The 26,601-nt window shown below is 43.6% G+C and overlaps 1 protein-coding gene across 2 annotated transcripts in view; it reads left to right on the forward strand.

Annotated features, from left to right (window-relative positions):
• Positions 1-242: 242 nt before the first annotated feature.
• MYLK (myosin light chain kinase) overlaps positions 243-26,601 on the forward strand; it is a 268,669-nt gene continuing 242,310 nt past the window's right edge. Inside the window, exons 1-2 of one of the 2 annotated variants that reach the window (XM_049710437.1) lie at positions 243-462; positions 4,931-4,989. The gene's annotated coding sequence lies outside the window, so the exon portion shown is untranslated. The remainder of the gene's footprint in view (positions 463-4,930; positions 4,990-26,601) is intronic. The other variant, XM_049710436.1, reaches the window with a different exon arrangement.

Here is a 26,601-nt window from a genome sequence, read left to right on the forward strand (position 1 = left end):
GGCCACCAGTCCGGTGTGCAAGGAGGAGTTGGGGCGGTGCGGGGGAAGGGCGAGGTGAACCGACGTCCAGCGCTCGGTTCCGCTCCGGATTCTCCTCTCCCGACCAGTGGGAGGAGGGCGGGTAGGCGTGGCGGAAGGACCGCAGGTCCATTCCCAGAGCGCTATGCAAATGACATGCAAATCAGCGCGTGTGAGCCAGAGGCGGCCTTTTGGGTCTGGACTCGGAGCGCCGTGCTCTCAGTCGCTAGCACACTTGCGTTTGCTCTCCCACTTGCTCGCTTTCTCGCCGGCTATTCACCCTCGCCCCGCCCCGTCCCGTGCGGGACTGGCCTCGCGGGCTCCCAGCGCCGCCCGGTCCGCAGCCGGCGGCGGATTGAGCGCTGAACCTGCGCTGCGCGCCGGTGGCCGGGACGCCCCCGCCGAGCGCCGTGCCTCGGCTCCCGGGCCGCTTTCGCCGCGCGGGTGAGTGAGCCCGCCCCACGCTTTTGTCCCGGCGCGGTCCCTGGGAGTCATTCCTCGAGGGCGGGGGTCCCGGGGTCGGGACCCTCCCTCGGGAGCCTGCCCCTGGCTCCACTGTTCGAGAGGGGTTCCTACGTGCGGCGAGGAGTTGGGGCGGGGTGTGGCGCGTAAGGCGGCGACCCCAGCGTTTCCAGGCAGCACGGTTTTCTTTTGAAAGGTGAGGTGCTTGGGGACAGTTATGCCGTTGTCTCTATAGGCGTCACCCGAAGGGGGCGCTTTTGATTTGAGGGCTGCAAATAGCCGCTAGCCTTCAAGGAAGAGAGGTGGGCTCTTCTCCCAGCTGCGGGGGCGAAGGTGCCACGTGAAAGTCCTTCTAGCCTAAACGCGAGTCAGGGAAGATAGGGCAGTGGCGGCAGCCCCGGCGTCCTAGGCAAAACTGGGGCGTCGGGCGTCACAGTCTTGCTCTCCCTCCCTGCTCCTCACTGAAGCCCCTCGCCTGCTGTGCCTCCTTGTCTTCGACCGGAGTTTCATGGTTGAAGGACCCTTGTTCGCAGATCATTGCGGTTGGAAAGTTTAGGCTAAACTAATTCCCAGGTGTTAGCTGTCTATGGTTAAGGCAGAGCTCCTCCCTGGGACTTGTGGCTACTTACACTCTTCAAGACCCAAAGGGCTGAATTTCTAGGAGTGGTATTGCATATGTGAAGACGGGCTGATGGGGAGAGCATCTCGTTGTTGTTGGGAGGGCACATCCTCTATATAGTAACCTGAGGGAGAAAGACCCAGCTTCTTTGAGTCCTAGAAGGGGTAAAAATAGCCCTTGCAATTGAAGGAGCTGGGCCCTGGTGGGGGAACACCCGGGCGGTGGGAACAGTGCCAGGCCTCAGGCCGCTGGTTTTACCATCCCTCCTCTCTCCAAGCGCAAAGAGCAGAGTATGTGCAATCCGCCCCCGCACCCCCCAAGACCTCGGGAGCCTGCCTAGTGTTGCATCCCCCTTCCAGCTGGGGCTGTAGGTTCTTCCCTGCTTTAGTGCAATCTTTTGTCAAAATGCACAACTTGTCAATGAGTTATTTGCAAATGAGGGGCTTGAGAGAACCGTTTAGGGAACCCCTCACACTTCAAAGCATCAGGGATCCACAATGCAAGTCTCTGGGGGAAGTGTAGGTGCTTCTGGGTGCCTAAAAGGCATTTCAGGTTCTAGTAAAATATTTTTTGTTTTTTTCACTTTATTTCCCTCTTCCCCTCCATCTCTTTACTTTTAAATTCCTGACCCCCTTCCCTTCTCTCTTCGGTGATCCTCTGTCGTAGTCTCTTTCCCTGCCCTGCGTACTGCAGGATTGTAGAAGGTGAGGCTGCTGGCACCATAGTGCCCCAGGCTGGTATGGAATGTTCTTTCTTCATGCCCAGAGTGAGGTTGGCCCTTTGTCTCCCATCCTAGGTGGGCCAGTAGCCTTCATCCAGAGCAGGGAGGAGCCTGGGTACTTGGCCCTGGGTGGGGAGTGGCTGGACGCTGGCTGCTGGATGGGGTAGTGGGTACTCTGGGGACAAGAGCCTTTTCACCAAGATGTGCCTCTCTGTCCCTTCACTCATGATACAAAAAAATGCTGGTCCTCGGGCACTACTAGGCATGAGCTCGGAAAACTACCCCACAGTGGCAAAGGATCTGTGTGTTTGGTTTCTTTTGTGCAGTAACTAAATAACTGAGGAGGGGGTAGCTGGGGCCTTGGAGTATTTTCTTTATATGAGGTTTGCTGATCCTCTTATCAGGAGACTTTCCTCAGGGGTTAGATCTTGGGGGACATGTACAGAGCAGACTAGACCCTGGGGAAGTTCCTGGTCTAACTGGTAAGCTTAGGTGGACTCACCTGCAGCCTGGACCTTAGACAGACAGGTGTAGTCACTATAGGGCAGGGGCCTCTGGCTGGCAGCTGCAGGGGAGTCTGCTGGGAAGGCTTGTCAGAAAAGGAGGCTGGCCCCAGATGGTGCTGGGGTTGAGAGGCCCTTGCAGTGCCACAAGTGGAGGAGGGGTTTTGATCGTAGCTGGGGAGTTCTGCCCCAGCCTCAGAGAAATAGACTGTGAATGCTCTGGGGTCACCGTGTACTCAGTGTCTACAAGAATGACCCCTTGCTTCCCCCCCAAGATATGAGTCTGAGTCTGTGAAACAGTTGATTTATTGGCGCTTTGCTTTTTAAGAGGTTCAAGAGGTGACAGTTTGAGAATGCAGCCCAGCCTGGAGGTAGGGGTGCAGAGATCCCATGAACATGTGGACTTTTAGTATCTTTCTGAGAACAACACTTCTTCGTATTCTGGAAATATACACCAGGGCCGCTTGGAAGCCTAACTGCCCTTCCCCCAGTTCAAACCAACACACTCTGATTGGGAAATTGTTCATTCTTAAAAGCTTCCTGTCCTATCCTTTCTGTAAATGTAGGGAAATTTAGAGTACAACCCTTAGAAAGTAACCTTTCCCAACAGAAGACGTTGTCCTCTCCCAGCTTGACTATTTGTCATTCTCCTCTGACCTGCAGAGAGTGCACCCAGAGGACACAAGGTAGGACTGTTTGCATGTGGACACTTGGGTGGCATGGGGCTGGGAGTCCAGAGTGAGAGCAGCGCAGAAGGGTCACTAGGACAGGATCCTGTGCCACGTGACATCTGCCTCCTCCCTTCTGCTCCCTTAGCCCCCTGCTCCACAAGCACTGAAAGGTGAGTGTGCTGGGCCAGGGTCTGCCGTGTGAGCCTCTCCCACCTGTGCAGTTCCGCAGATGAATGCCCTTGTCTCTTTATTGAGTTTTGGCTTCATACTTTTCCGTTTGTTTAAGCCAACAGGTTGAGCAAATGCAGTTCTTACACTCTCAAGGTGGGTGGACCTCAGTATTTGTCACTACAGGTCAGCAGATACGTCCCTCCTGCCCTGTTGGATGCACCTGTTGTCAGGGCTGCAGCCCTTGTGAAATGGAGGCGAGCCAGTAAGAATTGCTCCCTGTTTGTAGCTTGTGGGGATAAGGCTGGATTTCCAGAGGCTCACATTGTCCCGCTGCTCACTGTCCCTTTTATCTGAGGGTGAATGTGCACAATGGACACCCTACAAGGGAGCCGTGGCAATTTGTGTATAGATCTGGCTTCTTGAATATCCTACTGTTGTCCCCTCCCCCCATTGTTGGTACTTCTGTCCCCCTTTCTCCCCTCCCCTCTTCTCTTGGGCCGTCTGGAGACAAAAGAAACAGAATGAGGAGAGGATTTCCTTTTCTTTCGGATCTGCTGCTTGATTCCGCCCTCCTCCCCCCACCCCGGACCCTGGGCCCCCAGATCGGATGGATGCTGATTTGTTAACGCAGGACCTTATGAGTGAGTTCTCATAATCTTTTAGGAACCAAATAGCTACACTGTTGAGCTTCCGTCGTTGAGGATGCTGTTTATGTTTTTTGTTTTCAGAGATGGATATTTCTGGTACAGAGTAGCTCTCCTGCAGATTTCTGGCAGGACAGGCAGCGTGAGAGTAGAATGTGATCTCTGGAGTTAAACTTGGGTTCAGAGCCATCCTGTTCACTTACTGGCTGGATGTTCCTGGGTATGGTATTCAACCTCTGTGGGCTGACTGCAGTTTCTTCTTCTGACAATGAAGGTGGTCATAAAAATGAAATGAATATGTGGATATAAGGAGGCACAAAAGAAGGAATACCCGTTATTCTACATATTGAGTAGTGTTCGCTAGGTCTGTGGAATGACCTGTACATCGGCCAACAAACATGAATTACAGACCTCCTCTCCACCTAGCCCTGTGGAAGATTATAAAAGGAAGTTAGTATGCCCAAGAGACTTCGGGTTTTTGTGGGGAGACAGCTAACATGTATGAAGTATATAATTAGAAAACAGGGATAAGTTCTGTGGCACAGACTCATTTGGGGGAATTTAAGAGGCTGGCGTGATAAGGAAAGGCCTCGAAGATGAGGAAGAGGGAGGGTGGGTACAGGCCCGAAGAGAAGAAGGTGGGAACACTTGGTTCCAGTGTCCAGATGCTCTCAGCTCCTCCTTTGTTAGAACCTGGTGAAGAACCTTTGACCCTGTGGTGAGCTCTCAACCATGCAGGACAGCTTGTCCTGAGATTTATTTTGGGGGTGTTTTCCCTCTGCTGCCCAGAATATTCCTGGAACAATTCTGTTTTCACTTTGTACTGGATCAAAAATTATGTGAGGCAAATCTGTAGCCAGAGTGAAAGCCCATCCCATGAAGACTTTTGGGTTCCCGGGGCTCTGTGTTCTTTCCTCATGCTTCATTTCTGTCAGTCCACCTGACACCTGCATTATCGTGAGGTGGACGCCCTCGTCTAAGAGGCCAAGGCGTTGGTGGCAGAACCGGGAACAGCCAGAGCTATTATCACTCCACCCTGGTGGGGGATGGTGATGGGGTGGGAAGGCCTGACCTCGGCCAGAGAAATGGATGCATGTCGGTTCTATCATCTGTCCCACCAGGTTCTCCGAAGTCCTTGAAGGCTGGCCTCTTCAGTCTGAGGGTGCCCTGAGGAGCAGAGGTGAGTGTTCCTTATCTGGTCTGACTCTGTGATCACTGCCATCTCTCTGCTGCCAGGGCCCCTGCGTGCCTTATATCTGCCCACACAGCTTCCACCCGTCCCTGAAATCCTAGCCCGCATCCCGCCTGATAGCTAGACTCGACACCTGTGGCTGACACTGTCTTCTGGGTCTGCCTTGACTCTGGAATGTACCGTCTTTCACAGGAATTTTCACCCTATGAACAGTTGGAGGCTCTGGCCATCTGCACTGACCCTGGCAGGAATGCTCTTCTCCTTTTTTAGGGCTGGGCTAGGTAGAATGTCTCCTGAGGCTGTGTGACAAACCAGGAAGAGGCCGTGGTTTGGAGTCAGCTCCAGCGCTGTCCAGGTCTCTGCAAGGGCATATATAAATGGAGCCCAGCCTGGAGTTAGGGGTTCAGAGATCCCATGAACACGTGGACCCCTTCTCTGCTTGCCTGAGGAGGCCGTGGGCAGATAAACAAATGCTTGGTAACTTTTATTGCGATGCAGTTATAAGGTGTGGTGGCCCACTAGGCCTCGAGTTCCTGAGGGCAGAGGCCATGGTTCATCTCCGTGTCCTTACTCTTAGACCAGTAAGTAGTCTTAGTACCTGACACGCCACAGGTGCTGGGTTGAAGGCCTGGCTAGTGAGTGAGTGGGAGTGTTCAAGAAAGATCCTAAGGCATCTCCCATCTGCTCCCAGAGAAGGTACTTTTCACTCATCTACCTCATGGTTAGGCATAACTGTTCTATTTTTCTCCTAAACATTATGCACTTTTCCTGCGGAGTACTAAGCCTATTCAGAGAATGTGCCTAAAACGGACCTGTTTCTACCCTTCCTCATTATCCAGGTTCAGTTCTCAGTCCATATTTTTGTTTTAGTGTCAACAGAGCATAGTCGCTTGGTTGGTAACCTTGTGGAAATGGACATGTTCAAGAAGAGGCAGTAGGCTGTTTCAGTGTGCCCGTAACTTTCCTCTTATTACTACCGAAGCTTCTGTCTTCATCGTAGGGCCTCATGCTGGGCATGAGACAGTTAACGCAGTTGCTACTGATCTTACCCCATGGCGTTTCAACTGAAGTGTTTTAGGGAGTTCTCAGGCTTTTGTTGTGATTGGGCAGTCACCTAGGGCACCAGCTGGTTGCAGATGACCACGGCCACGCAGCCCCTCCTCTTGTGGTTACCCCCTGCTCTGGTTATCCCAGGCAGAGAGAATCCCTGGGTTTTACTTTCATATTGCTATTGCTCACGACCAGACCTTTGCTAGCTCACACTTGGACCATAAACTGGCTTCTCTGTGGCACAAATACATGTTACACTTGATTACTTTGTTAATCTTAAAGCCCAGTCTGGCTGTGTCACTCCACGTTCAGAAACCTTCAGTGGCTCCCTGCTTCTCACAGAAAAGCCTTAACCTGAAGCGCAAGGGCCTCTGTAATCTGACCTCCAAGGCAACAAGACTCATTAACTTATTGTCCCTGAACCCAGTTTCCTATCTCTTTGCGTTTATGAGTTTATCCTCTCCAGGAATATTCTTCGCTTGCCTCTTTGTCTGACAAGTTCTTCTATCCTTAAATATTTGTTCGGGGAATGAATTAAGTTCCTAATACGTGTCAGGCACCTGCCCCAAAATGGAGACTGCCTTTGACCTCCTGAGCTTCAAGTTCCCCTCCTCATTTGAACTTCCGTAGGAACCTTGAATTGGTCCCTGTAAAATTTGTTTGATGGTGACAAGTCATATATTATTATGGAAAGTTTACTTGTTTAGTTTTATTCATGCTAAAATTTTTATATCTACAACCACACAGAAAAAACTTCAAGGGAAAGACATGCCTAAAGCCTTTATCTCCTAATAGCAGTCTTCCAGATCCCACTAATAACAAAAATTCCTTTGGGAGCCTTGTTGGCAAAATAATCCATGCCTCCTAGTCCCCAGCCTAGACCTGGGTGTGGTCAGGGAATCTGTTTATACAAAGCTCCCCAGGTGTTTCCAATGTCAGCCAGATTTGAGAATCAATCTTGGTTGCTTTTTCACTATGTAATTATTTCTTTGATTTGTGTATTAGGAAAGATTCTTCAAAATTAACAGAAACCAACTCAGGCTAGTTGAAGAGAAAAAAAAAGGTAATAGTTGTATAGTGAAAGGAGATAACATTCCCATATTTTCTTGATTTCAAGTTACCATAGGCTGTAAGATTCATATCACTTTCTAGATTCTTACGGGAAAAAACACTTCCTTTAATATACACAATTTTAGAAGAATTTCTAAATTTCAATATGCTTTTATTCATATTCACTTTCTTTATCATTATCACAATCAAAGTATTCAGATCCTTCTGAATTGTGTTTGTCTATCAGAATTACACAAGACTTCAAGATAAAATGCTGTTTTTGATAATCTGTGCTCATGATATTTGAATGTTGAGCCATCCTTGAATTCCTGAGATAAATTCTTGAATAAATACTTGGTCATGTATAGTTTTGGTAAACACCTTGCTGGCTTTGATTTTCTAATACTCTATTGGAATTTTTTTTTGCATTTATGGTCATAAGTGAGATAGAACTATTAACTGTCTTTGCGATCCTTGGCTGATTTTGTGTGTGCCCACGATTTTGACATCTTCAGCCCCTTTAGGATCGACAGAATAATTCTGAGGAGTACTAAAGTATACCAGGGTTTTATCTACGTTTCATTTAGGTTAAACTTTTAGCTCTGGTTTAAGTCCTATAAGAAAATAGTGTTGCTAAAAGTCTTCTTCTGAAAGTTAACTGGAAGCTTTGAAAAAACTTTTGTTCAGTACCCAGCTGATCATGTGTTGCACGTGAATTAGTGACACCAACTTTTCCTATCTTTGAAAAGTCTGTGCTTTATTCTGATACATGTGGCAGTTTTTATTGCCTTTGATTCCATTGCTTGACAAGTGGTAGGTGTTGTTTTAGTTACACAATAACTTTTCTTTTCCATGCTGCATCATGGTGGAATCTTTTCTTTTTTTTAATTTTTAAAATTTTGGCTGCATTGGGTCTTCATTGCTGTGCACGGGCTTTCTCTAGTTGTGGCGAGCGGGGGCTACTCCTCATTGTGGTGCACAGGCTTCTCATTGCGGTGGCTTCTCTTGTTGCGGAGCCCAGGCTCTAGGCGCGTGGGCTTCAGTAGTTGTGGCTCTCGGGCTCTAGAGCGCAGGCTCAGTATTTGTGGCGCATCGGCTTTGTTGCTCCGCGGCATGTGGGATCTTCCCGGACCAGGGATCGGACCTGTGTCTCCTGCATTGGCAGGCGGATTCTTAACCACTGTGCCACCAGGGAAGTCCCCAGAATCTTTTTTAAGACATTTTTTTCTCATTAAAAAAAATTGAGGTATAATTTATGTATAATAAGATTAACTTATTTTGGTGTACAACTTTGCATTTTGACAAACATAGATAGTCATATAAGCATTACCACAATCAAGATACAGAATATTTCCCTCAGTTCCAAAGATTGCCTTCGACACTTTAAAAAAGATTTTTTTTTAAATTAATTAGTTTTGGGGGTGCTGCATTGGGTCTTCATTGCTGCACGCAGGCTTTCTCTAGTTGCGGCGAGCAGGGGCTACTCTTCCTTGCAGTGCATGGGCTTGTCATTGCATGGCGTCTCTTGTCACAGAGCATGGACTCTAGGTGCACAGGCTTCAGTAGTTGTGGCTTGCGGGCTCTAGAGTGCAGGCTCAGTAGTTGTGGTGCACGGCTTAGTCGCTCCGTGACACGTGGGATCTTCCTGGACCAGAGTTTGAACCCATGTCCCCTGATTTGGCAGGTGGATTCTTTTTTTTTAAAATTTTTATTTATTAATTTATTTATTTTTAACTGCATTGGGTCTTCATTGTGGTGCACGGGCTTCTCATTGTGGTGGCTTCTCTTGTTGCAGAGCACCGGCTCTAGGCATGCGGGCTTCAGTAGTTGTGGCACACGGGCTCTAGAGCACAGGCTCAGTAGTTGTGGCTCACAGGCTTAGTTGCTCCACGGCATGTGGGTTCTTCCCAGACCAGGGCTCAAACCCGTGTCCCCTGCATTGGCAGGCGGATTCTTAACCACTGCACCACCAGGGAAGCCCTGGCAGGCAGATTCTTAACCACTGCGCTACCAGAGAAGCCCACCTTGGGCACTTTTATAGTCAACTCTTCTACCACCTGAAGACCCTAAGTGGGAATCACTGGTCTGATTTCTGTACCTATGATTTTGCCTCTCTCAGAATGTCATATAGTACGTAGCCTTTTAAGTTTACCTTCTTTCATTTAGCCTATATTCTGATATTCATACCTATATTCTAGTAGGTATACTTTTATCAGTGTGTTAGAGAGTTACCTGTGTTGTTGGGTATACCAGTAGGTCATTCCTGTATGCTACTGAGTGTTATTCCATTGTATGTATTTCCCTATTAGCCAGTTGAAGGACATTAGGGCTGTTTCCAGTTTGGGGTAATAATGAATAATTCACTCTGAGTATTTGTGTACAGGTTTTTATGTGAACATAGATTTTCACTTCACTTGGGTAAATAGGAATGGGATTGCTGGGTGATATGGTGTATTATAATAAAATGGCAAACTGTTTTCCAAAGTGGCTCTACCATTTTGCATTCCCACTAGCAATGTACAAGGGTTATAGTTTCCATATCCTTGTCAGCACTTAGTATTGCCAGACTTTTAAAAATTTTTAGATATTCTAATAGGTATACTTTTATCATTGTGGTTTTAATTTGCAATTCCTTAATGAATAATAATGTTTAGCATCTTTGTTTCATTTTCATTGAGTTTTGAGATATAATTTTTCATTTTCTGGATGTGAGTCCAGACATGTTTAGCAAATATTTTTTCATTGTCTATAGCTTGTCTTTTTATTCTCTTAACAAAGTCTATTTTTGCAGAGCAGAAGTTTTTAATTTTGCCGCGGTCCAATTTATCAATTGAAAAAATATATTCTTTTGGTGTTGTATCTAAGAATTACCTAATATAAAGTCATTAAGATTTTCTCCAGTACTTTCTTTAAGATGTCTTATAGTTATAAGTTTTACATTTAGGTCTAATCCATTTTGAGTTAGTTTTTGTACATGGAGCAAATTATAGATAGAGGTTTTTTTTGCATACAGATGTCCAATTTCTCTAGCACCATAGTGAAATGACTATCCTTCCCCTTGAAGGATTGAATTGCCTTTGTATCTTTGTTGGAAATCAGTTGAGAATATATGTGTGTGTCTGTTTCTGACTATTCTGTTCCATTGGTTTATGTGTATATCCTTTCAGCAATACCACACTGTCTTGATTATTGTAGGTTTGTTTTAAGTTTTGAAATCAGGTAGTGTGAATCCTTCAACTTAGTTCTTCCTTTTCCAAATTGTTTTGACTATTCTATATCTTTGCCTTTCATATATATTTTAAAATCATTTTATTGATTTCTGCATAAAATCCTGCTGGAAGTTTCATTAGTATTGTATTGAATCTATAGATCAGTTTAGGGAGAATTGACATGTTAACAATTTTGGGTCTTCTAATACATAAATAAACTCCATCTCTGCACTTATTGAGGTCTTTGATTTCTTCATCAGTGTTTTGTAGTTTTAGCATAGTAAATATTGGACATATTTTGCTAGACTAATAGCTATGTATTTCATATTTTTGGTGTAATTGTAAATGGCACTTTCAGTAAAATTCTGTTTTCCAGTTGTTCATTGCTAGTACAGTTGACCCTTGAACAACTTGGGGGTTAGGAGTACTGACCTTCCTTGCAGTTGAAAATTCGTGTATAACTTAGAGTCAGTCCTCTGTATCTGTGATTCCTACTTATCTGAGGTTCTGCATCTGCAGATTCAAACAACCAAGGATCATGTAGTACTGTAGTATTTACTATTGATAAAATTCATGTATAAGTGGACCCACTTAGTTTAAACCCATGCTGTTCAAGGGTCAACTGTAAATACAATTGACATGTTATTTCAGTGGATTTTAAAAAGATTTAAATCAGAGGATAAAGTGTACCAAAATATGTACCTATAGAATTTGGAAATTAATATAATTGGTATATAATTGTTTGAAGCTAACCAACACCATAAAAATATGTAATTTAGGAGGCTGAGTTATAGAACCAATTTTCAACCCTCCTCTGCCTCTTAACTATTTCCCTGAGCTTTTCTCTTTCTAACAATTGATTTTTGTATATTAATCTTTGTATCTTGTGACCTTTCTTATAAATTTATTTATTTATAATTTTTGGCTTCATTGGGTCTTCTTTGCTGTGCGTGGGCTTTCTCTAGTTGTGGCAAGCGGGGTCTGCTCTTGGTTGCGGTGAGTGAGCTTCTCATTGTGGTGGCTTCTCTTGTTGTGGAGCACAGGCTCTAGGCATGCAAGCTCAGTAGTTGTGGCTCGTGGGCTCTAGAGCACAGGCTCAGTAGTCGTGGTGCACGGGCTTGGTTGCTCCACGGCATGTGGGATCTCCCAGACCAGGGCTTGAACCCATGTACCCTGCATTGGCAGGCAGATTCTTAACCACTGCGCCACCACGGAAGTCCCTGTATCTTGTGACCTTTCTAAACTCACTAGTTCTAGTAGCTTTTTTTAAGATTCTTTGGGATTTTCTATGCAGGTAATATGTTATCTGTGAATAAAGACAGTTTTATTTTCAATCTAATTTATTTGACTTGTATTTATTTTTCTTGCCTTGTTGTGCTGGTTAGGATCTTCAGTATAATGTTAAAAAGGAGTGGTGAAAATAAACATCTTTGTCTTATTTCCAATCTTAGGTGGCAAGCATTCAGTCTCATACCATTATGTTTGATGCTAGCTGTGTGATTTTTGTAGATTCCTTATTATGTTGAGGAAGTTCCCTCTACTCCTAGCTTGTTGAGATTTTTTAATTTGAATGGATAATGATTTTTTTTCAAGTGCTCTTTGTAGATCTGTTGAAATGATCATGTATATCTTTTTTTCTGTCCAAGAGTTGGCAGATGTTTTCTTAAAGGGCAAGTGTCTTAGTCTGTTTAGAATGCTATAACAAAATACCACTGAATGGGTAACTTATAAACAACAGAAATTTATTGCTCACAGTTCGGGAGGCTGGTAAGTTCAAGATCAGAGTTCCAGCATGGTCAAGTTTTAGAGTGTCCTCTTCCTGGTTCATAGCCAGCACTTTCTTTCTGTGTCCTCTACATGGTAGAATGGGTTAGGGATCTCTTTGGAGTCTCTTTTATAAGGGCACTAATCCTATTCATGAGAGCTCCATCCTTATGACTTAAGCACCTCCCAAAGGTCCCACCTTTTAATATCATCATCTTTGGGGGTTAGGATTTCAACATATAAATTTTGGAAGGACACAAGCATTCAGATCATAGCAGCCAGAGAGTAAATATTATAGCCTTTGTGGGCCATAAGGTCTCTACTCGACTCTTACAAGGTCTCTAATCAATGACTCAGCTCTGCCATTGCAGCGTGAAACCAACCATAAACAATACATAAATGAATGCGCGTGTCTGTGTTCCAGTAGTTATTATTTACAAAGACAGGCTGCATAGTTTGCTGATCTCTGCTTTAGTCTGTTGATATGCTGAATTACATTAATTAATTTCTGTATGATTAACCAGCCTTACATTCCAGGAATAAACTCCACTTGGTCATGATATATTATTAATCTTTTTGTATATTGCTGGGTTGAATTTACTAACATTTTATTGAGGTTTTTTGTGTGTGTGCATTTATACTTATGAAGGATATTGGGCTAGTTCTCTTCTTATAATGTCTTTGTCTGATTTTGGTGTCAGGGTATTGGTTACCTCATAAAAGGAGTTGTGAAGTGTTTCCTCCACTTCTATTTCCTGGAAGAGTTGTACAGGGTAGCTATTGTTTATTTCTTAAATTTTTGGTAGAATTTTCCTGTGGAGCCATTTGAACCTGGTGTGTTTTCTGGGATAGTTTTAACTGCAAACTAAATTATTTAATAAGTGTAGGGCTACCTAGGTCATCATTTTTTCCTTGAGTGATTTTTTTAAACATCTTTATTGGAGTATAATTGCTTTACAATGGCAATGGTGTGTTAGTTTCTGCTTTATAACAAAGTGAATCAGCTATACATATACATATATCCCCATATCTCTTCCCTCTTGCTTCTCCCTCCCACCCTCCCTATCCCACCCCTCTAGGTGGTCACAAAGCACTGAGCTGATCTCCCTGTGCTATGTGGCTGCTTCCCACTAGCTATCTATTTTACATTTGGTGGTATATATAAGTCCGTGTCAACTTGAGTGTTTTTTGGTAGTTTGTGCTTTGGGGGTAATTTGTTTCATCCAAAATGTAGAATTTATGGGCAAATATTGTTAATAATATTTGCTTATTATCCTTTTAATGTCTTTAGGGATTATAGTGATGTCTCTTCTTTCATTACTAATATTTGTAGTTTGTATCTTTTTTGCTCTCTGCCAGTCTGGCCAGAGGTTTGTCAACTTTATTGATATTTTCAAAGAACCAGCTTTTGGTTTCTTTGATCATTCTCTGTTAATTTTCTGTTTTCAAGTTCATTGATTTCTTCTCTTTATTATTTGTTTTCTTCTGCTTGCTTTGGTTTAGTTTCTCTTCCTTTACTAGTTTGCTAAAGTGGAAGCTTAGATCATTGATTTGAGACCTTCAGAATTCTCCTTTTTGGGGGTAGTTGGGTTGGGAAGGTGAACATGGAGGTATAGAAGGAGTTTTTCTACATCTACAAGCATTTATTATGAAAGCTTTAGTAAAAGCCTGTGCCAGATTCTTCCAGAGAGCCCTGAGGTTTTTACCTGCAAGTGGGACCAGTGGGAGGGAGGAGTGGAAGTCGTACCTTGGACTGTTTCCCTTGTGGAAGGCAATGGCCTGGTCTTCCAGCCCTGAGAGTCTGGGACCCTAATGCTCGCGTCTGCTTCCCAACCTGGTCTGTAGAACAGAGAGTAGAGGGAGTTGGAGTTGCTGTAGTTTTATGGGTGAAAGGGCTCTTTCCCAATAATTTAGATCAAGGGTCAACAAACTTTCTGAAAAGAGCCAGTAGTAAAAATTTTCAACTTAGCAGGCTATATAATGTCTGTCACAAGTATTCAACTCTGCCATTTTTTTTTGTAGAATGAAAACAGCCATAGATAATATGTGAATGAATGGTCATGGTTGTGTTTCAATAAAACTTTATTTACAAAACCAGACAATTTGGCCTATGGGGCATAGTTTGGCCACCCCTGCTGTAGTCTGTTAATATGGTGAATTACATTGATTGATTTTCAAATGTTGAACCAGCCTTGCATTCCCGAGATAAGCTTCACTTAGTTTAGAGCATCTGGTCTGCACCTATCCGTGTCTTTGTTTCTTAGCTTGTCACCGAGCTGGGAGCTTCTCAGGAGCAGGGTCATAGTATAGTACCACCTCTTATCTCCCATCAAGCATATAGTGGATGGTTAGTAAATATTTGCGGCCCATGGAAAGAACTGTGCATGTCCATGGTGCTCCTGCTGACCTCCCTTTATGGTCCCCTCAGGGGCTCAGAGGAAATGGGGGCTGTGTGGAGGAGTTGGGCCCAAGTGCTGTCACTGCAGGCACAGGCTGATCTTTCATTTCGGAGTCTATTTTGGAAACATGACTTAAGTTTGGTCTGTGGGGCACTGCTTTCTAATTACTCTCTCCTTTTCCTAAGAATTGTGGTTGACACAGGAAGTCAGGCATCCAGATGCCAGCCTAGTGCTGGTGTTCTGAAAGGGCTTGACTGACCCCTACCAGGGCCCTGGTCTCCTTTTACAGAGGGTGTGCCAGTGTGTGGGAGAGCCGGAGCAGGAGGGGGTCCCGTCTGGCTCCTGAATGTGAACACGCCTGACCTTTGTGTCTCTGGCAGCTATGTGTTGACCACGTAGTGCCATGGCAACTTGGTGCACCAGACACATTTTGTATAGGCAGGTTGCAGAATCCATCTCGGCTACTTCTTCTCATTGACTGGGAGAGCAGGTGTGTGGTTGATGGGAAGGTCCGGGCTTTGCAGCTCACACACCTGGGTTTGAATCCCAGCTCAGCAACGTATTAGATGGGTGAGCCTGGGAAATTATTTAACTACTCTGAACTTCCCTTCACTCATTTCTAAAATGAAGATGCTCACAACCTCCCAGCATTGTTGCGAGGGTTACATTAAACACCCCACCCCCTCTCCTGAGAGATGAGGGGGGACTCTGAAGGATATTAAGCAGGGAGTGGTAGGCAAAAGAAATGCAAAACAGGTTACAAACATGATGGGAAAATCCACTAGACATCTAGGGTATGGAGAGGGGTGTTAGTCACTTTCTCCCTTCTCAGGTATTTTTTGACTGAAGGCTGGGGAGGGGTGACTCAGGGGCTGAGTGTCTGATTTTGCTCTGGAGTAGGGAGGGGCCGACTGCCAGGTCTGGGTGGGGCCTTGGAGTGTTTGGTGCTTTTGCCTTATTCAGCCTGGTTCACTGGGATGGGAGCAGGGTCCTGGGACTGCGCCAGACTCTGGTGAGTGGAACGATTGCATAATTGCCTGGTGTTTGACAGTGTCAGACCCCTAGGACCTGGTGACAGTAATAACCGTCCTTTATACATGTGTAGGCCCTCACTGTGGACAGAACACGTCTGTACCATCCTTACTGCCCAGTGACGTGCGGGAGGGGTGAGGAGAGTTCTCCCCAGATGCCATCAGGACGCCCCCACCTCTTTGTGTGCTCTGGGGTCTCTGCTTTCCTTTGCTGGCATTCTAGACCCCTGAGTACGGTTGTTAGGGGATGAGACCCCTGTGTCTCCTGCCGGAAATCAGTGAATCAAGGAAACTGTTGCTTCCAGGCCCACCCTGCCCGCCCTCTGGAGGAATCAGACCAGGGCGTTTACTAGAGAGCTCATAAAACTTGTGAGAGGATTGGAAATTAAATAAAGTTCCAGTTTGGTCATCCTGAGATGATTTTATATTATCGTACCTCAAAACAACATTAACGTGTAACATCCCTGGTTAAAAAACCGTGTTAATCTTCTACTACATGAAAGATAAAATTCTAACTGTTCAACTCGGCATGCAAGATAGGCTACAGTTGGACTCCCACCACGTGAGATATTCAGTTGTCATTGAGTCTGTAAGTACTTTTCATTTGGATAATGATTTTATAGTTTACTTCATGGTTCACACGTTTTGCATTTAATTTTTTCAGTCTTAGGATGTTATTCTTGTTCCTGTTTTATAGTTGAGGGCCTAAGGCTCAGGGAATTTAAAAAGAACTTGTCCTATTTCGCATGGCCATGGTAAAGTCACTACTCTAAGCAGAGGGCATAAAGTAGTGGTCACTTGCCACTTGCTAGCTGTGTGACCTTGAACAGGTTTATCTCTAAAAAAGGGATAACACAGCTTTGTCGTAAGATTTTTATGAGGGCGAAATAAGATAATCCAAGCAAAACACTTGCTGTATTGTCTGCCGCATAGCAAGGGCTCAGGAAATGTTAGGTACTACTACGACACTCTCTTTTCACTGTTCTGCAATTAATGTCTCCAGTTTTTATTCCACAATTATGAGTAACACTGCTATAATTATCTTTGTCCAAATTGTTTGTTTTTTTTCTGTTGTGTCATTTCCTTGGTATTCCAAGAACAGCATTAGCAGGTTGAAAGGTACATTATGATCCTCTTTTTTTTTTTTTTTTTTTTTTTTGCTTTTGTTCCATATTGCCAAAGAGCCTATTACTGGGATGATTTTGTTTAATTTGTTTTGCTATTGGACCCATGGGAGTGATCGGTCTTCTGGGGATGGTACTTCCCTGTGACCTCTCAGCCTGTCACAGGGACCATCAGTCGTTCTTAAGTAGGGTAAAAAGGGCAACAGATCCTAGACTGGTTGGAGCCAAACCGTATAAAACAGGTTGTGCCCATAGCAAGACATAGATCAACGTGGTCAGCAAATTGTACCCCAAACCCTAGGCGTGACTGGCTTCTCACCTGCTTCCTGCAGGCTCCCTGGGTGGACTCGGTACATGCACTGTTGGTAGACATGAAGGATGAGGAGTGGTGAAGCGGGAGGTGGGAGCTGCTTCTGAGCACCTGACCTGGAATTACAGGGAGAAAGCCTGTGTATGGGGACCACGGGTACCTCCAGACTTTTTATATATGCAAGGGTGCTAGTTTCTTAGGGCTGCTGTGACAAAACTACCACACACTGGCTTAGAACAGCAGAAATTTATTCTTTCACAGTCCTAGAGGCTAGAAGTCTGAAATTACAGTGTCAGCAGAGCCACATTCCCTTTGAAGGCTCTAGGAAAGACTGCTTCCTCGTCTCCTTTAGCAGCTGGTGGGTTGCTGACAAACGGCTGGCATTCCTTGGCTTGCACAGGCGTCACTCTAAGCTCTGCCTCCATCTGCATGTGGCTGTCTCTCTTCTGTGTCTCTGTGTGTTGTGTATGTGTCCAAATTTCCCTCTTCTTGTAAGGACACCAGTCATTTCATTAGGGAGCATCCTGCTCCCGTGTGAACTCATCTTAACTTGCAAAGACTCTATTTCCAAATAAGGTTATATTCACAGGTTGGATGGCGGTTAGGATTTCAACGTGACTTTTTTTTTTTTTTGCTTTTATTTTTACTTATGTTTTTTTGAATTTTATTTTTTTATACAGCTGGTTCTTATTAGTTATCCATTTTATACATATTAGTGTATACCTGTCAATCCCAATCTCCCAATTCATCACACCACCACCACCACCACCACCACCACCACCACCACCACCACCACCACCACCACCACCGCTTTCCCCCCTTGGTGTCCATACATTTGTTCTCTACATCTCTGTCTCAATTTCTGCCTTGCAAACCGGTTCATCTGTACCATTTTTCTAGGTTCCACATATATGCGTTAATATACGATATTTGTTTTTCTCTTTCTGACTTACCTCACTCTGTATGACAGTCTCTAGATTCATCCACGTCTGTACAAATGACCCAATTTCATTCCATTTTATGACTGAGTAATATTCCATTGTATATATGTACCACATCTTCTTTATCCATTCGTCTGTCGATGGGCATTTAGGTTACTTCCATGACCTGACTACTGAAAATAGTGCTGCAATGAACATTGGGGTGCATGTGTCTTTTTGAATTATGGTTTTCTCTGGGTATATGCCCAGTAGTGGGATTGCTGGGTCATGCGGTAATTCTATTTTTAGTTTTATAAGGAACCTCCATACTGTTCTCCATAGTGGCTGTATCAATTTACATTCCCACCAAGAGTGCAAGAGGGTTCCCTTTTCTCCACACCCTCTCCAGCATTTATTGTTTGTAGATTTTCTGATGATGCCCATTCTAACTGGTGTGAGGTGATACCTCACTGCAGTTTTGATTTGCATTTCTCTAATATTTAGTGATGTTGAGCAGCTTTTCATGTGCTTCTTGGCCATCTGTATGTCTTTGGAGAAATGTATATTTAGGTCTTCTGTGCATTTTTGCATTGGGTTGTTTGTTTTTTTAATATTGAGCTGCATGAGGTGTTTATATATTTGGGAGATTAATCCTTTGTCCGTTGATTCATTTGCAAATATTTTCTCCCATTCTGAGGGTTGTCTTTTTGTCTTCTTTGTAGTTTCCTTTGCTTTTAAAAGCTTTTAAGTTTTATTAGGTCCCATTTGTTTATTTTTGTTTTTATTTCCATTACTCTAGGAGGTGGATCAAAAAAGACCTTGCTGTGATTTATGTCAAAGAGTGTTCTTCCTATGTTTTCCTCTGAGAGTTTCATAGTATCCGGTATTACATTTAGGTCTCTAATCCATTTTGAGTTTATTTTTGTGTATGGTGTTAGTGAGTGTTCTAATTTCATTCTTTTATGTGTAGCTGTCAGTTTTCCCAGCACCACTTATTGAAGAGACTGTCTTTTCTCCATTGTATATCCTTGCCTCCTTTCTCATAGTTCAGTTGACCATAGGTGCGTGGGTTTATCTCTGGGCTTTTTATCCAATTCTACTGATCTGTATTTCGGTTTTGTGCCAGTACCACGTTGTCTTGATTACTGTAGCTTTGTAGTATAGTCTGAAGTCAGGGAGTCTGATCCTGCAGCTCTGTTTTTTCCCCTGAAGACTGCTTTGGCTATTCAGGGTCTTTTGTATCTCCATAAAAATTTTAAGATTTTTTGTTCTAGTTCTGTAAAAAATGTCACAGGTAATTTGATAAGGATTGTATTGAATCTGTAGATTGCTTTGGGTAGTATAGTCACTTTCACAATATTGATTCTTCCAATCCAAGAACATGGTATATCTCTTCATCTGTGTCATCTTTGATTTCTTTCAGCAGTGTCTTATAGTTTCCTGAGTATAGGTCTTTTACCACCTTAGGTAGGTTTATTCCTAGGTATTTTATTCTTTTTGTTACAATGGTGAATGGGATTGTTTCCTTAATTTCTGTTTCTGATCTTTCATTGTTAGTGTATAGGAATGCAAGAGATTTCTGTGCATTAATTTTGTATCCCGCAACTTTACCAAATTCATTGATCAGCTATAGTAGTTTTCTGGTGGCATCTTTAGGATTCTCTATGTATAGTATCATGTCATCTGCAAACAGTGACAGTTTGACTTCTTCTTTTACAATTCGCATTCGTTTTATTTCTTTTTCTTCTCTAATTGCCATGGCTAGGACTTCCAAGCTATGGTGAATAATAGTGACGAGAGTGGACATCCTTGTCTTGTTCCTGATCTTAGAGGAAATGGTTTCAGTTTTTCACCATTGAGAATGATGTTTGCTGTGGCTTTGTCATGTGTGACCTTTATTATGTTGAGGTAAGTGCCCTCTATGCCCACACTCTGGAAAGTTTTTATCATAAATTGGTGCTGAATTTTGTCAAAAGCTTTTTCTACATCTATTGAGATGATCATATGGTTTTTATTCTTCAATTTGTTAATATGGTGTATCACATTGATTGATTTGTGTATATTGAAGAATCCTTGCATCCCTGGTATAAATCCCACTTGATCATGGTGTATGATCCTTTTAATGTGTTGTTGGATTCTGTTTGCTAGTATTTTGTTGAGGGTTTTTGCATCTATATTCATCAGTGATATTGGTCTGTAATTTTCTTTTCTTGTAGTATCTTTGTCTGCTTTTGCTATCAGGGTGATGGTGACCTCATAGAATGAGTTTGGGAGTGTTCCTTCCTCTGCAGTTTTTTGGAAGAGTTTGAGAAGGATGGATGTTAGCTCTTGTCTAAATGTTTGATAGAATTCACCTGTGAAGCCATCTGGTCCTGGACTTTTGTTTGTTCGAAGATTTTTAGTCACAGTTTCAATTTCATTACTTCTGATTGGTCTGTTCATATTTTCTATTTCTTCCTGGTTCAGTCTTGGAAGGTTATACTGTTCTAAGAATTTGTCCATTTCTTCCAGGTTGTCCATTTTATTGGCATAGAGTTGCTTGTAGTACTCTCTTATGATGCTTTGTATTTCTGCAGTGTCCATTGTAACTTCTCCTTTTTCATTTTTAATTTTATTGATTTCAGTCCTCTCCCTTTTTTTCTTGTTGATTCTGGATAAAGGTTTATCAATTTTGTTTATCTACTCAAAGAACCAGCTTTTAGTTTTATTGATATTTGCTATTGTTTCTTCGTTTGTATTTCATTTATTTCTGCTCTGATATTTATGATTTCTTTCCTTCTACTAACTTCGGGTTCTACTTGTTCTTCTTTCTCTAGTTCCTTTAGGTGTAAGGTTAGATTTTTTATTTTAGATGCTTCTTGTTTCTTGAGGTAAGCTTGTATTGCTATAAAATTCCCTCTTAGAACTGCTTTTGCTGCATCCCATAGGTTTTGGATCATTGTGTTTTCGTTGTAATTTGTCTCTAAGTATTTTTTGATTTTCTCTTTGATTTCTTCAGTGATCTCTTGGTTATTTAGTAACATACTGTTTAGCCTCCATGTGTTTGTGTTTTTTACGTTTTTTTCCCCCTGTAATTGATTTCTAATTTCATAGCGTTGTGGTCAGAAAAGATGCTTGATATGATTTCAATTTTCTGAAATCTACTGAGGCTTGACTTGTGACCCAGGATGTGATCTCTCCTGGAGAATGTTCCGTGTACACTTGAGAAGAAAGTGTAATCTGCTGTTTCTGGATGGAATGTCCTATAAATATCAATTAAATCTATCTGGTCTACTGTGTCCTTTAAAGCTTGTGTTTCCTTATTAATTTTCTGTTTGGATGATCTGTCCATTGGTGTGAGGTGTTAAAGTTCCCCACTAATATTGTGTTACTGTCGATTTCCTCTTTTATAGCTGTTAGCAGTTGCCTCATGTATTGAGGTGCTCCTATGTTGGGTGCATATATATTTATAATTGTTATATCTTCTTCTGGGATTGATCCCTTGATCATTATGAGTTTCCTTCCTTGTCTCTTGTAACATTCTTTATTTTAAAGTCTATTTTATCTGATATGAGTATTGCTACTCCAGCTTTCTTTTGATTTCCATTGGCATGGAATATCTTTTTCCATCCCCTCACTTTCAGTCTCTATGTGTCCCTAGGTCTGAAGTGGGTGTCTTGTAGGCAGCATATGTATGGTCTTGTTTTTGTATCCATTCAACGAACCTGTGTCTTTTGGTTGGAGCATTTAATCAATTCACTTTTATGGTAATTATCAATATGTATGTTCCTTTTACCATTTTCTCAATTGTTATGGGTTTGTTTTTGTAGGTCCTTTTCTTTTATGTTTCCCACTTAGAGAAGTTCCTTTAGCATTTGTTGTGGAGCTGGTTTGGTGGTGCTGAATTCTCTTAGCTGTTGCTTGTCTGTAAAGCTTTTGATTTCTCCATCGAATCTGAATGAGATCTTTGCTGGGTAGAGTAATCTTGGTTGTAGGGTCTTCCCTTTCATCACTTTAAATATATTGTGCCAATCTCTTCTGGCTTGTAGAGTTTCTGCTGAGAAATCAGCTGTTAACCTTATGGGAGTTCCCTTGTATGTTATTTGTTGTTTTTCCCTTGCTGCTTTAAATAATTTTTCTTTGTCCTTAATTTTTGTGAGTTTGATTACTATGTGTCTCAGCATGTTTCTCCTTGAGTTTATCCTGCCTGTGACTCTCTGAGCTTCCTGGACTTGGGTGGCTATTTCCTTTCCCATGCTAGGGAAGTTTTTGACTATAACCTCTTCAAATATTTTCTCGGGTCCTTTCTCTCTCTCTTCTGCTTCTGAGACCCCCATAATGCGAATGTTGTTGCGTTTAATGTTGTCCCAAAGTCTCTTAGGCTGTCTTCATTTCTTTTCATTCCTTTTTCTTTATTCTGTTCCACAGCAGTGAATTCCACCATTCTGTCTTCCAGGTCACTTATCCATTCTTCTGCCTCAGTTATTCTGCTATTGATTCCTTCTAGTGTATTTTTCATTTCAGTTATAGTATTGTTCATCTCTGTTTGTTTGTTCTTTAATTCTTCTTGGTGCTTGTTCTTTAATTCTTCTAGGTCTTTGTTAAACATTTCTTGCATCTTCTCGATCTTTGCCTCCATTCTTTTTCCGAGATCCTGGATCATCTTCACTATCATTATTCTGAATTCTTTTTCTGGAAGGTTGCCTATCTCCACTTCATTTGGTTGTTTTTCTGGGGTTTATCTTGTTCCTTCATGTGGGACAAATTCCTCTGTCTTTTCATTTTGTTTATCTTTCTGTGAATGTGGTTTTCCTTGCACAGGCTGCAGAATTACAGTTCTTCTTGCTTCTGCTGTCTGCCGTCTGGTGGATGAGGCTATCTAAGAGGCTTGTGCAAGCTTCCTGATGGGAGGGACTGGTGGTGGGTAGCGTTGGGTGTTGTTGTGGTGGGCACAGCTCAGTAAAAGTTTAATCTGCTTGTCTGCTGTTGGGTGGCACTGGGTTCCTTCCATGTTGTTTGTCTGGCCTGAGGTGACCCAGCACTGGGGCCTACCGGGCTCTTTGGTGGGGCTAATGGCGGACTCTGGGAGGGCTCACGCCAAGGAGTACTTCCCAGAACTTCTGCTGCCAGTGTCCTTGTCCCCACGGTGAGCCAGAGCCACCCCTTGCCTCTGCAGGATACTCTCCAACACTAGCAGGTAAGTCTGGTTCCATCTCCTATTGGGTCACTGCTCCTTCCCCTGGGTCCTGATGCATACACTACTTTGTGTGTGCCCTCCACGAGTGGAGTCTCTCTTTCCCCCAGTCTTGTCAAAGTCCTGCAATCAAATCCCACTAGCCTTCAAAGTCTGATTCTCTAGGAATTCCTCCTCCCATTACCAGATCCCCAGGTTCGGAAGCCTGATGTGGGGCTTAGAACCTTCACTCCAGTGGGTGGACTTCTGTGGTATAAGTGTTCTCCAGTTTGTGAGTCACCCACCCAGCAGTTATGGGATTTGATTTTATTGTGATTGCGCCTCTCCTACCATCTCACTGCAGCTTCTCCTTTGTGTTTGGATCTGGGGTATCTTTTTTGGCGAGTTCCAGTGTCTTCCTTTCGATGATTATTCAGCAGTTAGTTGTGATTCTGGTGCCCTCGCAAGAGGGAATGAGCGCACGTCCTTCTACTCCGCCATCTTGAACCAGTCTCTCAACATGACTTTTTGGAGGACCCAGTTCAATGCACAACAGAGCGACTAAGAAGAGAAAGTGGAAGATATCCATTTTCTGTGTCACTGACTGCATTGTGGAGGGGCTGTCGATGGAGGTGTTATAGGCATTGGTAGCACTATTGGTGGGAATGCTGGCTGTTGTCTTGGGCCAGTGCTGGTTCTAATCTTGGACTCCCTTACCCACCCACTCTGGGGACTGGTCTCAGACTATGTCAGTGACAGATGGGGAGGATCAGGTGCAACTGGCTGGGGTGATGCAACCAAGGGCGAAAGAGCTTAGTTACCAAGGGAGAAGGGTTTTCCAGTAATCAGTGGAGAGTAGGAGCAAAAGCACAGGGCTGGGCAGACGTGCACGTCTCAGGTTAAGTCTTAGGCCAGCTGGAACACCACGGCTTCAGTTTCTCCACTGAAAGGTGAGGGGGTGAGAATGGATGGCTTCTGAGGGCCCTTCCTGCTTTGGCATCACATAATTCTTATTTGAGAGTTGTGTTGGAGAAGCTCCTTGACCCTGTGGATTTTTATGAGGTCTGTCTAGCTCATGGGGTATGAGCAAGTGACATGGGAAGGGTGCTTAGAAGGAGACAGCCATGGGGGCCTGGTATTCCCATCCCAGGACTTTCCAAAAGGGCTTTGTTCAAGTCACCTTCTCCATGAGGCCTTTCCTGGCCACCCTCTCTAAAATATTGATCCCACACCCGTCTCCCGGCTTTATTTTCTCTCCTTATATTTAACCCCTATCCAACGTGGGTTATATTTTCCTTACTTGTCTCACTTACTGTCTGTTTCTCCACTAGGTAGTAAGCTCCCGGAGGGCAGGGATTTTTATCTAATACTAAACAGTAACTGTCACATCTAGGCAATTAATACATTATTTGTTGAATGTTGAATGACTGAAGGTATTATAAACTTGATAAATGGGGTAAAAATTTTAAAGGGGTGTTCCAGTTACAATCTTTGGGGGTGTCACTCTTTGTTGGATTCAGGGCCCCGGCTCAGGCTGCCCAGGGCCCTGCCATGAGTAGCACTTGTTTTTGAAGGGATTGTTCCAGTCATCCATTGCTGGTAACGAAACACCCCCAGACATAGCAGCATAAAACAACGTTATTATGTTCAGCATAGTACTGCTAATAAATATTATTCTTTATTATGCTCGGGAATTTGAACAGGACATGGTGGGGATGTTTTCTGAAGACCTGGATGGCTCAGATGACTCAAATGGTTAAGAGCTGGAATCACTGGAGGCTTCTTTACTTACGGTCTGGTGCCTAGGCTGAGATGACTTGAAGGCTGGGATCAGCTGGGGCCCATGTAGCCAGAGTGCCTACATGTGGCCTCTGCATGTGGCCTGGGCTTCTTCACAGCATGGTGGCTGGGTTCCAAGAGGGAGTGTCCCCAGGAGCCTTTGGAGAATGAGCACTCCATGAGAGCCAGGTGGAAGCTGCCTGGTCTTCTATGACCTGGCCTCAGAAGCCACACAGTATCACTCTTCCTGTACTCTATTGGTCAAGACAGTCACAAGCCTGCTCAGATTCAAGGGGGAGGGAACACAGATTCTCTCTCAGTGGGAGGAGTGTCAAAGATTTTGAGACCATGCTTTGAAACTGCCACAGGGATCTCACTACCCTTTCACCAGACTCAATCTGGAATGAACCTTGAGTGAGATTTCTGGTACTGCCGCCTTCAGGATAGGACTTACTATGAATTATGACTATTCTTCAATCTTACTCTGACTAACTGGGTTTCTTCAGGCTGGGGTCCTGTCACTTTACCTCCTTTGCAGCCTCTAGCAGATTATCTGGCTATAGTAAGTACTTAGCAAGTGAGTTAGAGAGTAAATGAATGAACGAACAAGTGAATAAAGGGAGTAGGTGCTTTCTGTGCTGGCATAACACTGCTGAGTCTCTGTAGGAGGCCTTGAAACTCATACCTGTCAAGGCCAAAGTTTTCTGACCACCTTCTGTTCATATGCTGAACTGCTGAGACCTGTAGCTGGGCCCCTGGACACCCAGGAATAGGTTCCTGTAGAGGAGGCAAGGGTGTTGGGATAGGAAGTGTGTGTTGTGTTAGGGGATAAGTAGTTATCTCATTTGACTGTAGGCAAGAATTTCTTTATTTCCATAGGGCAATCATGTTGATAGAACGAGGCCAGAATGCAAAGGCCTTGTTGCAGGCTGAGAGTTTTGAGATTGTTAAGGGAGAGTCATCAAAAGCTGCTGAGCAGCAGCGTTCACATAATAAGAGCTGTGAGTGAGAAGATTGACATTCAGGATGGATTGGAGTGAGGGAACACCAGCAGTAGGGAGGACAGTAGGTCTGCAATCCAGGTATGAGTCCATGGCTTGGACCTAGCTGGAGATTGCAGGAGAGTCAGCGAAGGGAGGAATGTCAGTGATGTAAAGGTAGCAGGTGTTGGAGACCATGTGAGTGGTGACAGGAAAGAGGGTAAAAGATGGTAAAGCAGTCTTATATTGTAGGTACTATTTTCTGTTATTTCGTTATGAAAAGTTTCAAATATGCAGCAAAGTTGAAACAAATGTACAGTGAATACCTATATACTCTCCACCTAGATTCTAAAATTAACATGTTGCTGTGTTTGCTTTGTCACGAATCTATCCATCCTACTGTTATCCATCCGACCATCTTGTTTTTGTGATGCATTTCAAATTAGGTTGCAGACATTAGTACATTTTCCCCTAAATACTTAAGCACACGTACCATTAATTAGAGCTCAATAGTTGTTTACATTACTTTCCTTTCGAGAAAAATTTACATATGTGAAATGCACAGATCTTAACTGTACCGTTGTCTGACTTTTGACAAAAGCATGCAACTGTGCAACCCAAGCCCCTTTCAAGATTTGGACATTACCAGCATCCCAGGAAATTCTTTCGTGTTCCTTCTCAATCAGTCCCTATCCCCACTCTTCAGAGGCAACCACTGTTCTGATTTTTAAATCATAGATTCCTGTGCCTTTGCTAGAACTTCATATAAATGGAATTGTACAGTATGTACTCTCTGGTTTGAAGTTTCTGTCACGTGGTATAATGTTTCTGA

This window comes from Orcinus orca, chromosome 5 (assembly GCF_937001465.1).
Source record: "Orcinus orca chromosome 5, mOrcOrc1.1, whole genome shotgun sequence".
Classification (NCBI taxonomy): Eukaryota; Metazoa; Chordata; class Mammalia; order Artiodactyla; family Delphinidae; genus Orcinus; species Orcinus orca.